General features: G+C 36.7%; 1 protein-coding gene across 12 annotated transcripts in view; it reads left to right on the top strand.

Moving 5' to 3' along the window:
* The window catches only part of ZBTB20 (zinc finger and BTB domain containing 20), a 779,143-nt gene that overhangs the window by 334,276 nt on the left and 429,528 nt on the right, over positions 1–15,339 (top strand). For 3 of the 12 annotated variants that reach the window (XM_019734856.2, XM_074331602.1, XM_074331597.1), the window contains exon 1: positions 14,905–15,141. The exons of the other annotated variants lie outside the window; for them this stretch is intronic. The gene's annotated coding sequence lies outside the window, so the exon portion shown is untranslated. Of the gene's footprint in view, positions 1–14,904; positions 15,142–15,339 lie in introns of those variants that run through there. 12 annotated transcript variants of the gene reach the window in all.

The following is a 15,339-nucleotide window of genomic DNA, read 5'->3' on the forward strand; positions in this document are numbered from 1 at the left end:
TGAAGTCCTGAAACCTTGAGTGGCCAGAGTCCAGTGGTAGTGTTAGGATATGGAAAAGGCAATATACTAAGATTCTTATTATACCTGCTTTTTCAAATGTAGGTGCATAGGGATAACTAAGAGGTTTGTTTTTTTCAGTATTTTTTTTTTAGCCTCCTACTAATTTGAATGTGCTGGGATATATTTCTTCTGTACAATTGTTGTATTAATAATCAGTTTATCATTTGTTTATTTTGTTAAAAAATAGAGTATTGTGTTCTTTCTTTTTTTAACCTACTGTCAAATGAATGCTCAGTGGTAATTATATGAAAGTAGCAAAAGATATATGACCATTTTTTATATATCCTGACATTAGAGTGTTATCTTCAAAAGGAAAATTCAATCTCTATTAACTTTTCAAAGGTAGACTCTATTCCTAGAAAAAAGAGGCAACATTTCTACTTGATTTTCTCAGGTTTTCTCATTTACTGATTAATCCAGAATCTCTTTAGGCTCCTGAGAACTTCATTTCTTCCTCTGTTATCAGTGGACTGTGTCTACTGACCTCATGTTGATCCTGATGATTGGTGGTTTGGTTGTTGGAAAGCCCAGCTGAAAAGAATTATGGGAATTGAGAAGGTTTCCTTATCCTTTTTGATGATGCAGCTACCGTAGATTTTTTAATAATGAACTAGAGAAAGTGATAAACTGGGTGGTTTGGTTATATAATAGTCATTTTGCTGTTGGACTTTTCCAGACTTAACTTATTGTTTTAATACATCTATTTAAGAATTCTTGCATTTAGGTATGGGTAAATCTTTGGGTTAATCTTTAAAAATCTATTGTCTTTTGAAAAGCTATAGTAAAGTTACTTCAAGTGCAGACTGAGGCTCTTCACTTTTATAGCATAGTATACATGTCCCAAATATAATACGTACGTACCAAGTCACTTGCCACTAAAGTTCCTTATACTGACAGTTGATTTAAGAAAAAATGGCTGGTAATGCACATGTATTATATACAAACATTTATTTTAAAGGGAAAATATGATCGATTTGTCCTACATACAATATGCAAGCTAGTCTTAGAAAATTGGAGCTTTTCCATTCACAGTCTGTATAATCTGTTAAATGCCCGCATGTACTCTCTTTGTCCTATTTTCATTCTCAATTTGTTGTAGATCACAAGTTCCATAAAAATTCCGGCATCTCCACAAAGAACTTTCCTTCAAATCTTGTCACCCTATTTTCCACTCCTTCCCACACCACCAACCTTGGACTGTTGATTTCAGGAATATGCTGAACAATAGGGTCTTGAAACAGTTACCATCTGTATTAGTTTCCCATGGTTGCTTTAACAAATTATCAGAAACTTGTTGACTTAAAACATCAGAAATTTATTCTCTCACAATTTTGGAGGCCAGAAGTCCAAAATCAGTATCACTGGGCTGAAATCAAGATGTTAGCAGGGCTGTGTTTCTTCTGGAGGTTCTAGGGGAGACTCTGTGTCCTTTCCTGTTCCAGCTTCTTGCGTCTGCCAACATTTCTTGGCTTGTGGCTGCATCACTTCAATCTCTGCTTCCATGTTCACACTGACTTCTCCTCCTGTGTCTGTTGGAAATCTTCCTCTTATAAGGATACATGGGATTGCATTTAAGGGCCATCTAGGTAATCCAGGATAATCACGTCATCTCAAAATCCTTAACTATATCTGCTTAAATCTGTTCTGCTGCCTAAGATAACACTCAGAGGTTCCAGGGATCAGGATATAGCCATCATTTGGGAGGAACACTGTTTAGCCAGCACACCACCTTATCCTGTGCACCTGCCCTCATCTCCTGCCTTGTTCTTCCTTTTCATTTCTTCTAGCACCCTCAGTGAGACCAAGAAAATATGAGAAATGTCCAAATACTTCACTTTCCTGTCCACTCTTTGTACTTTAAATGGAACAATTGGACAGATGCAAACATTATGCCTTTATAGGATTGTGTAAGGCGAGGTCCATGAACAATGGGCTGCAGATTTGTATATTTTCTTTGGCCAGGTTCGCATAATTTCTATCTTAATTCTAAGGACACTTGCCTGAAGAGACCCAATTCTGCCTTCCTAAGTCTTAACTTTTCACCATCATTGTGCCTAAGGCAAGGAGAACCCAATGGCTCAATCAAATGTCAACTCCCTGTCACACTCCTTTTGGGAAAGCTGTATGCCAGAGCCGTGGGTCTTGAATGTTTATTCTTACGCTACATAATGAAGAGGGACATTGCAGAAAGGTGGCTGTGGGGAAAACATCTGGAAGAAATAAATTTCCTCGGATCAAAGGGCTCCGTGTGCAGCCCAGAGGGTCCTCAGGGTGCTCCTCAGAGCAAACAAACAATTCTCTTGATGAGTCACTGCAATTTTCTTCTGCCAAAAGCCCACATGTGTTGCAAGATCTCAAGGAAAAGGGGTGGAGTAAAGAGAGAGGAGGAAAATTAAAGAAGGCAACAAAAAGTGATTTTAAAAAGATCTTAGCCATATAAATGAGAGAAATTTCAACATGATTACAATCCTTTAATATATCCACCATCCTCAACCTTGCATCACTTCCATTGCTACAGAGTAAAATTAAATATAACAAAATATTTTTTAAAAAACACAAGAACAGCAATGCAAAGAAAGGATGTTGAAGAAGAGTACAACACTCTGAAACAACTTTTTTTTTTCTCTCCCTCTCTAACGCATGAAAATTGCCAGGACTATGTCTCGAACCCTATAGGGCCAGTGGCGTTTTCCTGAGGAAAAAAAAAGTTACTTATGAATCAGTACAGCCATGCTTTGTTCTGCATGAGTGTTTTAATAGAGCGAGTGTAATATAAGGATCAGGTGGGCTCGTGGGAATGGAACAAAAGGTTTTGTAAAATTAAAGCAAAATAATTATAGCTCTAGGTGCAAAGCGAGCATACTCCAGCAGTTGATAGCAAGGACCTGCTCAGAATGGAGAAGGGAGGGGGCATTCTGGAAGTTTTTTTCTTTTTCTTTCTTTCCTTTTTTTTTTTTTTATTCACTAACAAAGGCTTTTAATAGGTAACAGTTGTAAAGCAGCTTTGAAAGTAATTAATGCACCCACACAAAAATTTATTAAAATGAAAATTTAAGGAATTGTCTAAAATGAATTAATTAACAAAAAAAAAGAACATCATGCCTTTCTTATTTTTTAAAGAGGGAGAGAAGGTTAAGCAAAGCATGTTTTTATGAGATTGCATTTTAAAATGTTCTTGGTTTACTTTGTATCTGAATAGCCCTAAAAAAGAGAGTTGGCGGGATTTATTATTATCCACCTCCTTTAGAAATATTAAATTAGGACAGACATAAAATGGGGATTAATTTGCTGTGCGTGAGCCTCAGAGCCCCTTATCTGATATGATATTTCCTTATAAAATGACCAAAGTATTTAATAAGTTTTCTGGGACCTGTAGGAAACAGAATGTGGTCCTCAAAAGAAGAGGAAGGTGAGTGGTTTTTCTCGGTGGGCTTCTCCATCATGCACTGCTCTTAAACAGGCCATTGAGAACTACGCTTCCTGTTGTAGCCTCATGGAATACAAAAGGAAAGCTGCAAAGTGTGGTGTTAGTAATTTTTACCTCAATATATTTTCTATCTCTACGGGGGAAAAAAATTAACTGAATTTATCCTGTTTCTACAAGAATTTTTAATCACTATATTTGTTTTTCCTCCTATTTTCTTTCGTATTATTTCATACTGTGATATAATTATAAAGTTGGTTATGTATAACCTGCTGAGAATTTACCCTTTACTGTGAGAATCATTTCCAGTTGATTATAAAAGTATTTGTTTTCAACATGTTGTTGTTATACGTCAGAAAGTTTTAGGTTCTGAACGCGAGCAAGGTCAAGTTCTCTAAATCTGAATAATCTAGGATTGTCTCCCTATTATAAGGTATGTAACCTTTGTTACATCTGCACAGTCCTTTTTCCATGTCACATAACATTTTGTCATGTAATGGAGGTTCTAAGTATTACAGAGTAGATATTTTGACGTGTAATTATTTTGCCTTTCACAGATGAATTCTAGAAGAATGGGTGAGCTCCATTATATACTTTTAGAGTACTCTGAGTATTCTTTTTTTTGCTGTAGATGTAGAAGGAAATACTCAGTTTGAATACATATAAAATCTATTAGTAGGTTTTCTCCTAAAAATTTAAACATGTATCCTTATATATCTCATTGAACTTGGTAAAGAGTGTTTTTTTCCTCACTTGGTAAATAGAACAGCTAGTGCACAGGAAAAACCAAGCTGACCATTATGGCCTGAGCTACACTGAGGCTTTGTGATTTACGGTACAGATTTTATTCCTCAATACCCTTTATTCTCCACAAATCATGCTAGAACCATAGTGGTAGCCCAGCTGGAAAAGGGAAGCAAGAGTGAGAAAACCAGAAATGGAATTGCTAAAATATTAGCAGAGATGATCTACAGGGAAATAAATGCACTTACACCTGCCAACAAACAGGAAAATCTCTAGTCTGTCACTGTTATATAAGAGTGTGTTCTGGTAAGTGAAGGCATGACACAAGGCAGAGCGAAATTGGTCAGACAGATGTCAGCGTTTTGATTCAGGGGTTGGCAAAGTGGGCGAAGGATGCCATAATAGGAATCCAAGTTGAATAAGGACCTCAGTTTACAGCTGAAATTACAGAGAAACGTTCTAGCACCCTAGTGAAAAGGGACCAGAAATAAATCTTTGGATAAGGTTGAAGAGAGGGCTAAGAAGTTCAAAAGGAAACAAGGTCAAAGAGAGATTAGGAGAGGAATTGGGGACAAAGTTACATACACGTCACAATTTTGCTCAAGGTGGGTTCTGATGTCTGGGATGTTAGGGTTGCTTTGGATAGTAAGAGAGAAATACAGGTAAATCCACTGAATTGTAATTTCTGTTATACCTTTTCCTTAAGAAAAAAATTAGGTTATCCCAGCAATCTATCATCTTATTTCTTTTAAAATCTATCATTTTATTATTTGCGTCTGATATATCACAGTTTAAAAAAATAGAATTTTCCAACTAAAAGAGTGATGCCCTAAGTGAAAACAGGAAATATACGGACAATTGAATTCTCAAACTTTATCAATAACTAAGTTTGGGCCTTTGTTTAATTATAACGTAAGGTTGAACAATATATTATTTTCTAAAAAGTTAGTTTTTACTTCTATTTAGTAAATTTGATTTAAGTGATCACTTATAAACTAACAGGAAGTTTAGTTGAAGTAGATATATGTATACTTATATGTTTTTCTCAAAATTTATTCTACTTTGCTGTTCATGTATTTGTTGATTTGATTTATAAATTATTTGTGAACATGTGCCCCTACTAAATGCAAGATTAATAATAAAGTAAAAGCTTAACTTGACAGTATTGTTTTCTAGTGGAATGAGGAAACACACATTAATTCAAACACATATGCATGTAACCACATACAGAGAGTATCCATACATATTCATATACATTTAAATATATCTATGCGCTCTTCTAAAATAGCTAATATACTTGCTGTTTCTCTGTATTCCATCCACAAATTCCATGTACGAAATAAATATGCATATGAACTCATTTGAGGGTATATGACATTATTCTCATTTCCAAAGTAAGACAACATAGGTGCCTAAATAATTATGTGTGATGAACATTTTTGTTTGTTTGTTTTTGTTTGTTTGTTTATTCTTTGCTTTGATGAACATTTTTTTTAGTGCAGTATAGGATAGCAGAAAAATTACTGGGTAACTATCAAATTTCCTGAGTTCTTGTCTTTGTTTTGCTACATGTTAAATATGTGATATTCAGCATATCATTTAATCATTTACAGCCTCAGTTTCCTTACTTGCAAAATAAAGACAATATATCTTTCATTTACTTTCCAAAATTAATATCCCAATCAGAGAAACTAAAGATACCTTATGGTATTTAAAGATTATGAAATGCTCTAAAAAAACATTATGTTTTAAACAAATATGAACAATTCTCAATACAGTAAGGCATAATCTGTGTCCTCAAATATATGCAGTCTATTAAAATTATAAAATTTGTTTGTTTGTTTGTTTGTTTGTTTGTTTTGGTATCTCTTGCCACATCTCCATGTCATTTCTTATTTCTGATGAGTTGTTATTCACAGTATTCAGTAATGTTGGTTTTCAATACTGTTGTATATGTCACAGCTGAAGTTCAAAACCAGGACAGCAGTAGATGTCAGTGTACTATCAGATGCAGCTAATAGTGAGGAATGCAAAATTAATGATTAAAAACATGCAGAATCACTATAATATTTATATCTTGCTGTATACTTTATTTTTACTAATTAAATAGCTCATTAGTCAAATCATATATTTTCCTCTTCTAAATTCCAAAAACATTGACAAGAGTCAGAATTTAATGGTTGACTTAGAGACAAAAGACACCTTTTTCTATGGATGTGTTGGTTGGTTGGTTGATTGGTTGGATTTAGATCTCATTTCCATTTCTCCAAGTTCCTATCCTCACCTTTTTATTTTGGCTTGGTCCCAATTCTAGAGCCATTGGTTCTTTACATCCAGCTAATGGGTGGTTAGAGAGTGCAGAGATCAGTTTAGAGTTTATATGAGCCCTGTACAAATGTATGCAAATATATTTTATATGTATGTATGTATATGCATATTTATATGTATACTTTCTATGTATTTGTAAATGCACCCTTTCTTTCTCCCTTGGAGAGGTTCATAACTTTCATTTATTCTCAAAGGTTGCACTAGAGCTTAGAAACACCTGGACCTACTGAATTACAGATATTGTTGCCTCAGTGAGCATCAACGGAGGGGAGAACTTTTGCTCCCCCACTCCATTTTCAGCTGTTTCAGTTGTGTCCCAAACATTTGGGTTTGGGTAGGTAGTAGGGAAGGAAGAGTAGAGGGCCAGCCAGTGAGAAGGGTGAGAGAGTAGTACCTCCATAAATGACTTTCTTCTTTCCTACTGTCTCACCTTCTTGTTTTCTTGCTTTTATGCTCAATCACTTTATTTTCTTAATCTTCCTCTCTCCCTCCCTCCTTTCCTTCTTCCCTTTTTCTCTCCTTCCTTTCTTTTTCTTTTCAATTACTCTTCAGAGAAGAAAGTTTAAGGAAGCATTATTTTGAGTAAGCCCCCCTCCCAAAAATATTTCTTTAGTGCTTTAATATTATCCCTTTCCTCATTTACTTCTCATTTCCCTCCCCATTGATGTGAATTTACTCGTTTTACTATTTTGTCAGTTTTGAGAGCATTCTTTCCTATCCACCAGAAGTAGCCGTGCTCTGCGCAGTCATTTCCATAGCAGAAATCATTTAGAAATCAGTGGAAAGAAAAGGTAATACCTATATAAAAAATGTCCTTCACCTTCGTTTTTCAACATTTTGGCTCTCTACTTGAACATTATCATCTTAGCTAAAATTTCCCCCAATTAATAAAACAAATAATTAAATTGACTTGTGAATTAACATAGAAAGAGATTAAATTAAACTGCAATTCTTCTGTTTAGTGGCATAATTGAGTTATTTTTAGAGACGTGGACAGGGCCACCTCCAATTTCTATGAATAGAAGAAGTATAGTTTTGACTTTCTTGAGCAAAACCTTCCTATTACCATAAAGAGTGAATAACTTCCTTTATTTTTTCATTTCATCCAAGAGTATATTTGTATCACCATTTTTTTTTTTTTTTTTTTTTGAGAGAATGAACTTTGGAAAGGAAGAAAAAGGTGATTCTGTCATTATGGATTTCTGTTGGCATTCAAAATGTTGCTATGCAGAGTTTTCCCTATGTCCTATTCTTGTAGGATTTGAATTTTCCAGTTAGATTGAGTTGGCTGTCAAAAAGTCAAGTTGATTTTTCTTTCCCCAAATTAACTTGATAATTGGCTGAATAAAATGTTAAGAACAATTAGGAGAGGTAGGATTTTAAAGCTACTTAACACAACAAACAAACTTTATGGGGCTGTTTTGTTTTCTCTCTCTCTCTCTCTGTAACTTCTCCAGAGAACACTTTGTATAAAGTTATAGTTTCCTGTTCCATGAAGTATTTCTTCCTTGACCTACCTGCCATAACTGCTTAGCTTTCGCTTAAAGAAAAAAAAAGTTTCCATTCCACTATTGAATCCTTTTAAAGAAAAATCAAGGTACAGCCTTTCTTTTCCATACAAAAGCATTCAAAGCACTATTTTTAAGGAGAGCTTAATTCTTACACTAGATGTTTTTAACTCTATTCTTGTTCAGAATACAAGAATGCTACCCTCTTGTCTTTCTTACAGCCTGCCAGAGTTTTTTTTTTTTTTTTTTATCATTTTCTATGCCCATTTCAGATTGTTTTACTGTCAATACCAGCTAGCCTTCTCAAATTCCCTCTACTACTGTTTCCATATCTTCCCTCTGACTCGAGCTTCGCCTCACTCTTCTTACTTTCCCCCAGTATTCCACATACTTAGAATTGTTTGTAACTTCTCATCTAGATGAATGCCTATTTAGTTTTGATCTAGATTCAAGTCCCATTTCTTAATAGTTCTCTTCTAAGTAAGCAGCCTCTTCTCTACCAATAATAACTTCTCTTGGTAACCATTTCACACTCAGTAGGCTATGTATTTTAAACAAACAAAAATAAATTCACATTATCGGCTTTGCTAGTCAAAACGCTTCTTAGAGGTTGGGGACACTTTCTTTAATGTCTTCAGTAGATTGCGTATTACTTTGTCTTTTTCGTAAAGGTGGCAACAGCCTGTTGCATTAGCAAAAATTAAAAACTATGTTTCATGTATTGTAGTCATCGAGATGCCACTCAAACAACAAATGGTTTATTTACTTAAAGCATATTAATGACACTTTTTCTTCAGTGAATCTTATGTTTTTCCACCTTCTTAAACGAAGTATTCTAATCGTGATTTAATCGTTACCTGATGATTCCCTATTCACAATTAGTGTATTAACTTTCTAGAGCTGCTATAACAAAGTACCACAAACTGGGTGGCTGCAACAGCAGAAATGTATTGTGTCGGAGTTCTGGTGGCTGGAAGAGATGAGGGTTTCAGCAGGATTGGTTTCTTTTGGCTGTAAGAGGGACTCTGTTCCCTGCTGCTCGCCTAACTTGTGATGGTTTGCTGGCAATTGAGGTGCTGCTTGGCCTGTAGCAGCATCTCCCTCATCTCCATCTTTACCTTCACATGGTGCTCTCCCTGTGTACCTGTCTGTGTCCGAGCCCCCCCACCCCTTTATAAGGACACCAGTTATATTGGGTTAGGGGCCCACTCTACTCTAGTGTGATCTCATCTTAATTAATGATACCTTCAATGACCCTATTTCCAAATAAGGTCACATTCTGACATACAAGGGGGTTTGAACTTTAACATATGAATTTTGAGGGGACGCAATTCAACCCCTAACAATCATGAACATGATTTTCTGTGTAGAGCTCTACCACATCGATTTCTGCAGGACTCAGTTATGGACACGTTGGCAAGCTAAGCTATACGTAGTTCTCAGCCATGGGTACCTCATCCCTCCCTTACCAACTCTGCCTCCTGTTCATTCTGAGATGCACAATGGTTTCATATAGTTGTCACTGTGCTTTCTTCTGGAAGTGTCCCATCTTCCCATCTAACATGAATGGAAGGTCGCAGTAAGGAAGAATATATTGGTTTCAGGCTAAAGTCTCACTGATAAATACAGATGAGTTTGGGCAATCATGTGTACTTTATGGCAACTTTTTTTCATTTCTCAAGGACTCAATTTTCTCTTTTCTAGGATCTTGACCATGTTAAATCAAGATAGGCTTATTTATAAATGAATAGGACAATGCTGGATAATTGAGGTATTGACGTATTATTTTCTCATGACAGATGAAAACTAAAGAAATATATTTGATAAAAATATTAGAAATATAATTATCGTATCTACTGGTTGCCTAAGATTTTACCCAGTAATATAGGAAATTCAGAGTTCTCCTTAGAATCCTGTCAGGTGTGAAATTTGAGTAGAAAGGAATTATACTTTTGTGTAATCTGTATAGTATCTATCACACTGAGATCATTCACTAAGCGTAACACTAGCACAGAATTGTATTGAAATCCAGTGCTGTGAGTGGGTAAGGAAATGTGCACATTTAGTCCTTAGCAGGTAGCACTCCTGAGCATTATACGGGTGCTGACTTCCCCGAGAGGCCCATGTGGTTCCCACGGCGCCCTGCTCATGAGCCACCCACTGTGGTTCCAGTGTGGGCGGGTGTAGCCACGTCGCTCTGTGATCCTGCGACAGTGACCACTTCTGTTTGTTTTGCCCCTCCCTTTGGTCATTATTCCCGCCTACCACTAAAGAAAAAAGAGAGAGAGAGAGAGAGAGAGAGAGAGAAAGAGAGAGAGAGAGAGAGAGAGAGAAATGAGAAGTGGGATGGGGTTCTAAGGGGACACTTCAGGAACAGGACCCTGCCAAGTATGAAAAGCTGCTCATATAGTTCTGGTTCAGAAGCACATGTGTAACATTTCTGCCAACCTATCCGTGAATGCATTTTATTTTCTATATCGTGCAACAGTCTGCTAAAAATCACGTTTCCTGATTCTGTTTTCTCATTACTGGGATCTTGGATCCACCATAAAATGCAGCCAGCAATACAAATAAAGGGTCATATTGCTTCCTGTCTTTTAATAGACTTTTTTCTGTAAGTATGTAAATATGCTTGGAACATTCACTTCATCTTATGCCTCGATATTTTGAAATCAATTCCTCTGCTATATTTGAAAATCCACATTAGTGGCTTATGTTGGTCAATTTCTTCTTTACATTTTATGAAACTTCTGTTGAAAAATTTTAGATTTTGCAATAGTCTCTGCATTTCAATACACTATTTGATGAAAAATGTAACCGTGACTGTACCCATTTTATAGCTGAAAAAGTGGCGACAATGAAGTGCTCAATACTGTGATTTAAGATCGTACAGGGTGTTAGTGTCATTCTACTAATGATACTGGTAGTTATTTGGATACCCTGGGATTGAGGACTTTAGCACATGCTGTATGATATGATCAAAATATTTGCTCCACATTACCTTGACAATGTCATTTAGGCATCATAGATAGGATGACAGAAAACTGAGACACAGGGGGTATTAAATGACTTACAGCAAATCATATAGCAAGGTCACAGGAAAGCTGATAAGATCTTGGACTCCTTCACTCTCTGAACTACCCTGACTAGTTTCTGACAAGAAACATTTTTCTCCTTCAGGGGATCCTAGTTTTCACAGTTGTGAAGCTTGGAGACTTTCACCGAGAAAGCAATGCCTCAAGGGATAAGGAACTTTTGAGAAAATTTAAAGTTTTTAACTTCAACCTGGTACAGCCAGCCGACTATATCAATCACCACTTAACCATTTTAGAATATTTACTTTCTGATATACTGGTTTAGACAGAAATCTGAATTTGAAACTGGAATTAAATCACCTTTTCCCTCCTTCATTATCTAGTTATTACTTAGTAAAACATTTAGGAATTAAGTGTTTGTCTGTGTATGTAAAAATGTTTGAGTTTGGAAACTAAAGTATGTGGAACTTATTTGGAAAAGGTTATAGAAAGTAGCAACTACTTAGAACTGTTTCTGTAATAACTTCTGCTTGCCATCATTTTCAACCAGTGGAGGAAATTTCCTGATGTTCGGCTGGAGACTCAGACAATTAGTTAATAAGGAAGAAGGGGCCCAACCGGGCCAAAAGTTTACTAAGTCGTGGTTACAATGCAGGTATCATGAGGAGAGAGTACATTAACTAATCTTCCACAATTTTAGTTCCTACCAGTTAGGATTTCCAGTGAGAAATAAACAGTTTCTAGAAAGCTCCAGCTGCCCACGATATCCCACACAGGTTAGTAGGGCTCAGGCAGTCCCTGTGCTCATTAACTCATCCACTGGTTTTCTCAGACAAACCTGATCTCAGCCAGAGGCCATCCAATGAGAACCAATAATGGAGGCCCCAGGCAGTCCCTTAGCCCAAAGAATCCCCAAAGTAGTAAATTCACATAGACATTCAAAGAAATGAGAAGAGCCTTGGTGAAGCCCTTCCAATGACTCCTCCATGAAGGAATACCCCGTTTCACCTAGAACCAACCTTATCCACATCAGTAAATGTGTGTCCCACTGGTATTTGTTCCTTCAGTCAAGAACTGGAGATGGCTGCAAAGTATGTGGAGAGGGCATCAGGGTGCCTGGAGAACGCTGGTAGTTAGCTGGTCGTTAATGAAGTTCACAGCATCGGATTATCTGAGGAGAGCATGTGGTTATACTGAGTGGTGGGACCCAAATAAACTTTTCCATCTCCACCAAATGAGGTGTAATGCATTAATCAGGTGGAAAAGGAAGAAGTCTTTTCTAGTAGTAACTGGTAAATCCCTGTGTCATCTATCTCTGTTTTGTCTGTCAGCATTGTTTTCCGAAACACAACCATTTCAGCTATATTATTAACATTTTCAAAGGAAATTCTACCAGACTACCAAATGCAATTTGCTTTAGCTAAGACTTATTTATATTTATTGTTTAAGGCAGGCTTAGATAATCTATGTGTCATTTGGTCCAGAAATAGTAAATCTTTGTTGTAGATGTTAAGCTTTAACTCTGAGTACTTCAAGCACCATATACTGTGCACCTATTCTGGGCTAGTTGCTATGCTGTGTACCTTATATACATTTTCTCCTTCAGTTTTCACAACAAACCATTTTAGACATAAGAAAATTGAGCCTTAGCGAACTTAATTAATTTGACCAAGGACATACAGATAGTAAGCAGCCAAGCTAGGATTCAAACCTAAGCCTATGTGACTCCAACTCCTTCTCCGCTCTACTGCAGCACTACCCCACGCTGCTTCTAAAGGTGTAGACAATTTTGACTTACCTTCTAAGAGTCTATGCAGTTTTAACAAGGGAAAAGGGGGCTGCCGTAGCATGTGGTTCTGTGCTGCCTTGTCATTTCAGGAGCGTTTACTGACTCTTGAAAAATGCCTTTTGGGGAAATTGGAGGAATCATTTATTTTCTCAGCATCTCACCCTTAGTACCATGTAGCATGCACTCTCTGGCAAGAGTTGTACGTGTGACCACTAAGTGGATATAGGTGTTCCCCATCCTACTGATCATGCAGATATGATTTATCTTATGGTACAATGGAAACAGAAGTACTATGTACATGTTAAAAGAAGATACATGAGCTGGAAAAAAGCAAAAAGGGCAACATGTGTCATGGAGGTTTCCTGTTTGCCTAAGACACTGAAATATACCGAAAGTAAGAAGGATGTGTATTGTCACAATTTGTTCTAGTTCTGGAGATGATGTATACTTTTCTAATGATGTCAAGATATTACAGTTTTGGGGAGCCTTTTTTTCTTAAGAAATTTATTTTTACCATTTTTACCAAAATGTTTACCATTATGGATCTGAAATTATCATGCTTTAAATACCATAGTTCCTAAATGATAGTGTCATTGTAATGAGAGTTTTACAAAGGGTTCAAAGGTTTGCCTCTCCCTAGACTGTTCTTCCTACCAATGATATTCCAACTCTACCTTTAGATACAGTCCATGCATCACTTCTGGAAGCCCTGCCTCGTACTTCTAGGCATATTTGTGGCATTGCTTTTGCTATGTTGTATTTTAATTATCTATTTAGATGTGTGTTTTCTCTTTTGTCTAGTGACTAAACTGTGAGCTTCTTGAAGACACAAGCTGTGCTTTGTTTATCTTTTGGTCCCCAGTATTATTTAGTTCCTAGGACAGAGTAGGTGATCAACAAATATGTTTCCAATTATTAATTAACTTGCAGTCACACACACACACACACACACACACACACGCACACAGTTAGATCAAGGACATGAATAAAATTTCCTGTGTATTACCATTGCTGATTGATATGTTTCTGCATACTCTAGTCACTTTGAGGGAAGTTTTCTAATCTTTGAAAAACTATTTTTCACCTGTTAGTATTCATTGTTTTTACTCTGAGCATCACCTTTGCACATGGACTCACATGTGCTGTCAAGTACTGATTACTTCATTGAACCACACAGGTGGTGTTATGAATCTTTATTTTTATTTGTGCACTACCTGTTTGATGGCTTTGTTCAAGCACATTATCTGTATGTTAAAAAAAAAAAAATCCCCCCCCCCCCCCATGGATTGTGACAGTTAACTGGAAAAGTCTCAGTTTCAAAAAAAAAAAAAAAAAGAAAATCTCAGCATTTAATACAGTGCTTGGCATATAGTTGGGATTCAATAAATGTTTGTGGAATGTGTGAACAAATAAGCCATTATTGTTAACTGTTTTGAGGATGAGGTATGAGATTTCTTTTTTCAAGACTGAATGAAATGCCCGGTATCAGCAGGATAAGAATAAATCTAACACTCGTAGGTCTTACCTCCGTGTTTCTAGACTGTTACACCGGCTCCCTGAGAAGTGCCGTATATGTCGGATTTCTCAACTTCACCCTGCAGTAAACTTTTGCAATCTGGAGGCTAGAGACCTCTTTTGTAAATGTTGTCTGCCCGATGGTGGTGTTGGCACCGAGGAGGCCTTAGCAGATAAAGTGGAGGAACATATGGCTCCCATCTGAATACAAATTGGTGGACATAACATGGTAATTCAGCTGAGATGTCCTCTATATTGTAAACTGAAAGAGTATGATTAGAGGTGTTTATAAACGGCGTCTGAATTCCCCCCACACACACCCCTTTCCACCCCCTTTCCACTGTAGTTTTATCGGCCTGAATCATAGCCATCTAGCGTCCCAGTCTCACTGTGTTATTTGTTAAAATGGCCAGCGTGAGGAATTATTAATTAAAGCTAACAAATCACCCTGACGAGCTGTGCCCTGGCATGGCTGAAGGTTGATTGGCGAAAGTGTTCTCCTTTGGAGAAAAGACTTTTTGTGCTTGTGACGCAGTCAGGGACGGATTATTGAATATTCAAGTTAGAAGAAAAATCACAGGACAAGCAAATTGAGTATTTACTGGCAAATAATTGCTCTCTTAAGCTGTGGCTCTCTTCCTAAATTCTTAACATTCCCGAGGGTTAGAAAGAAACACAGAAAAATGCATCGGTACATTTCAAAAAATATATATAGACTGATGTTTCAGACTTGTGCAGGTAAGTGTGATTGTGTGTGCATGGAAAGTGAAAGAACAAGGGGAAGCAAGGGAAAGATGGGGTAAATTTTTAATATGGTGAGTTTTTAAAATCAATTTGTTGTTTATTGGAATACTGCTCGGTGTATTTCTAAGTTGACTAAGAATTTACTTTCAGTGCTGCATTTATTGTGAAAGTTAGAGAAATGAGAAGGAGGGA

Source organism: Rhinolophus sinicus, linkage group LG01 (genome assembly GCF_036562045.2).
Source record: "Rhinolophus sinicus isolate RSC01 linkage group LG01, ASM3656204v1, whole genome shotgun sequence".
Taxonomy (NCBI): Eukaryota; Metazoa; Chordata; class Mammalia; order Chiroptera; family Rhinolophidae; genus Rhinolophus; species Rhinolophus sinicus.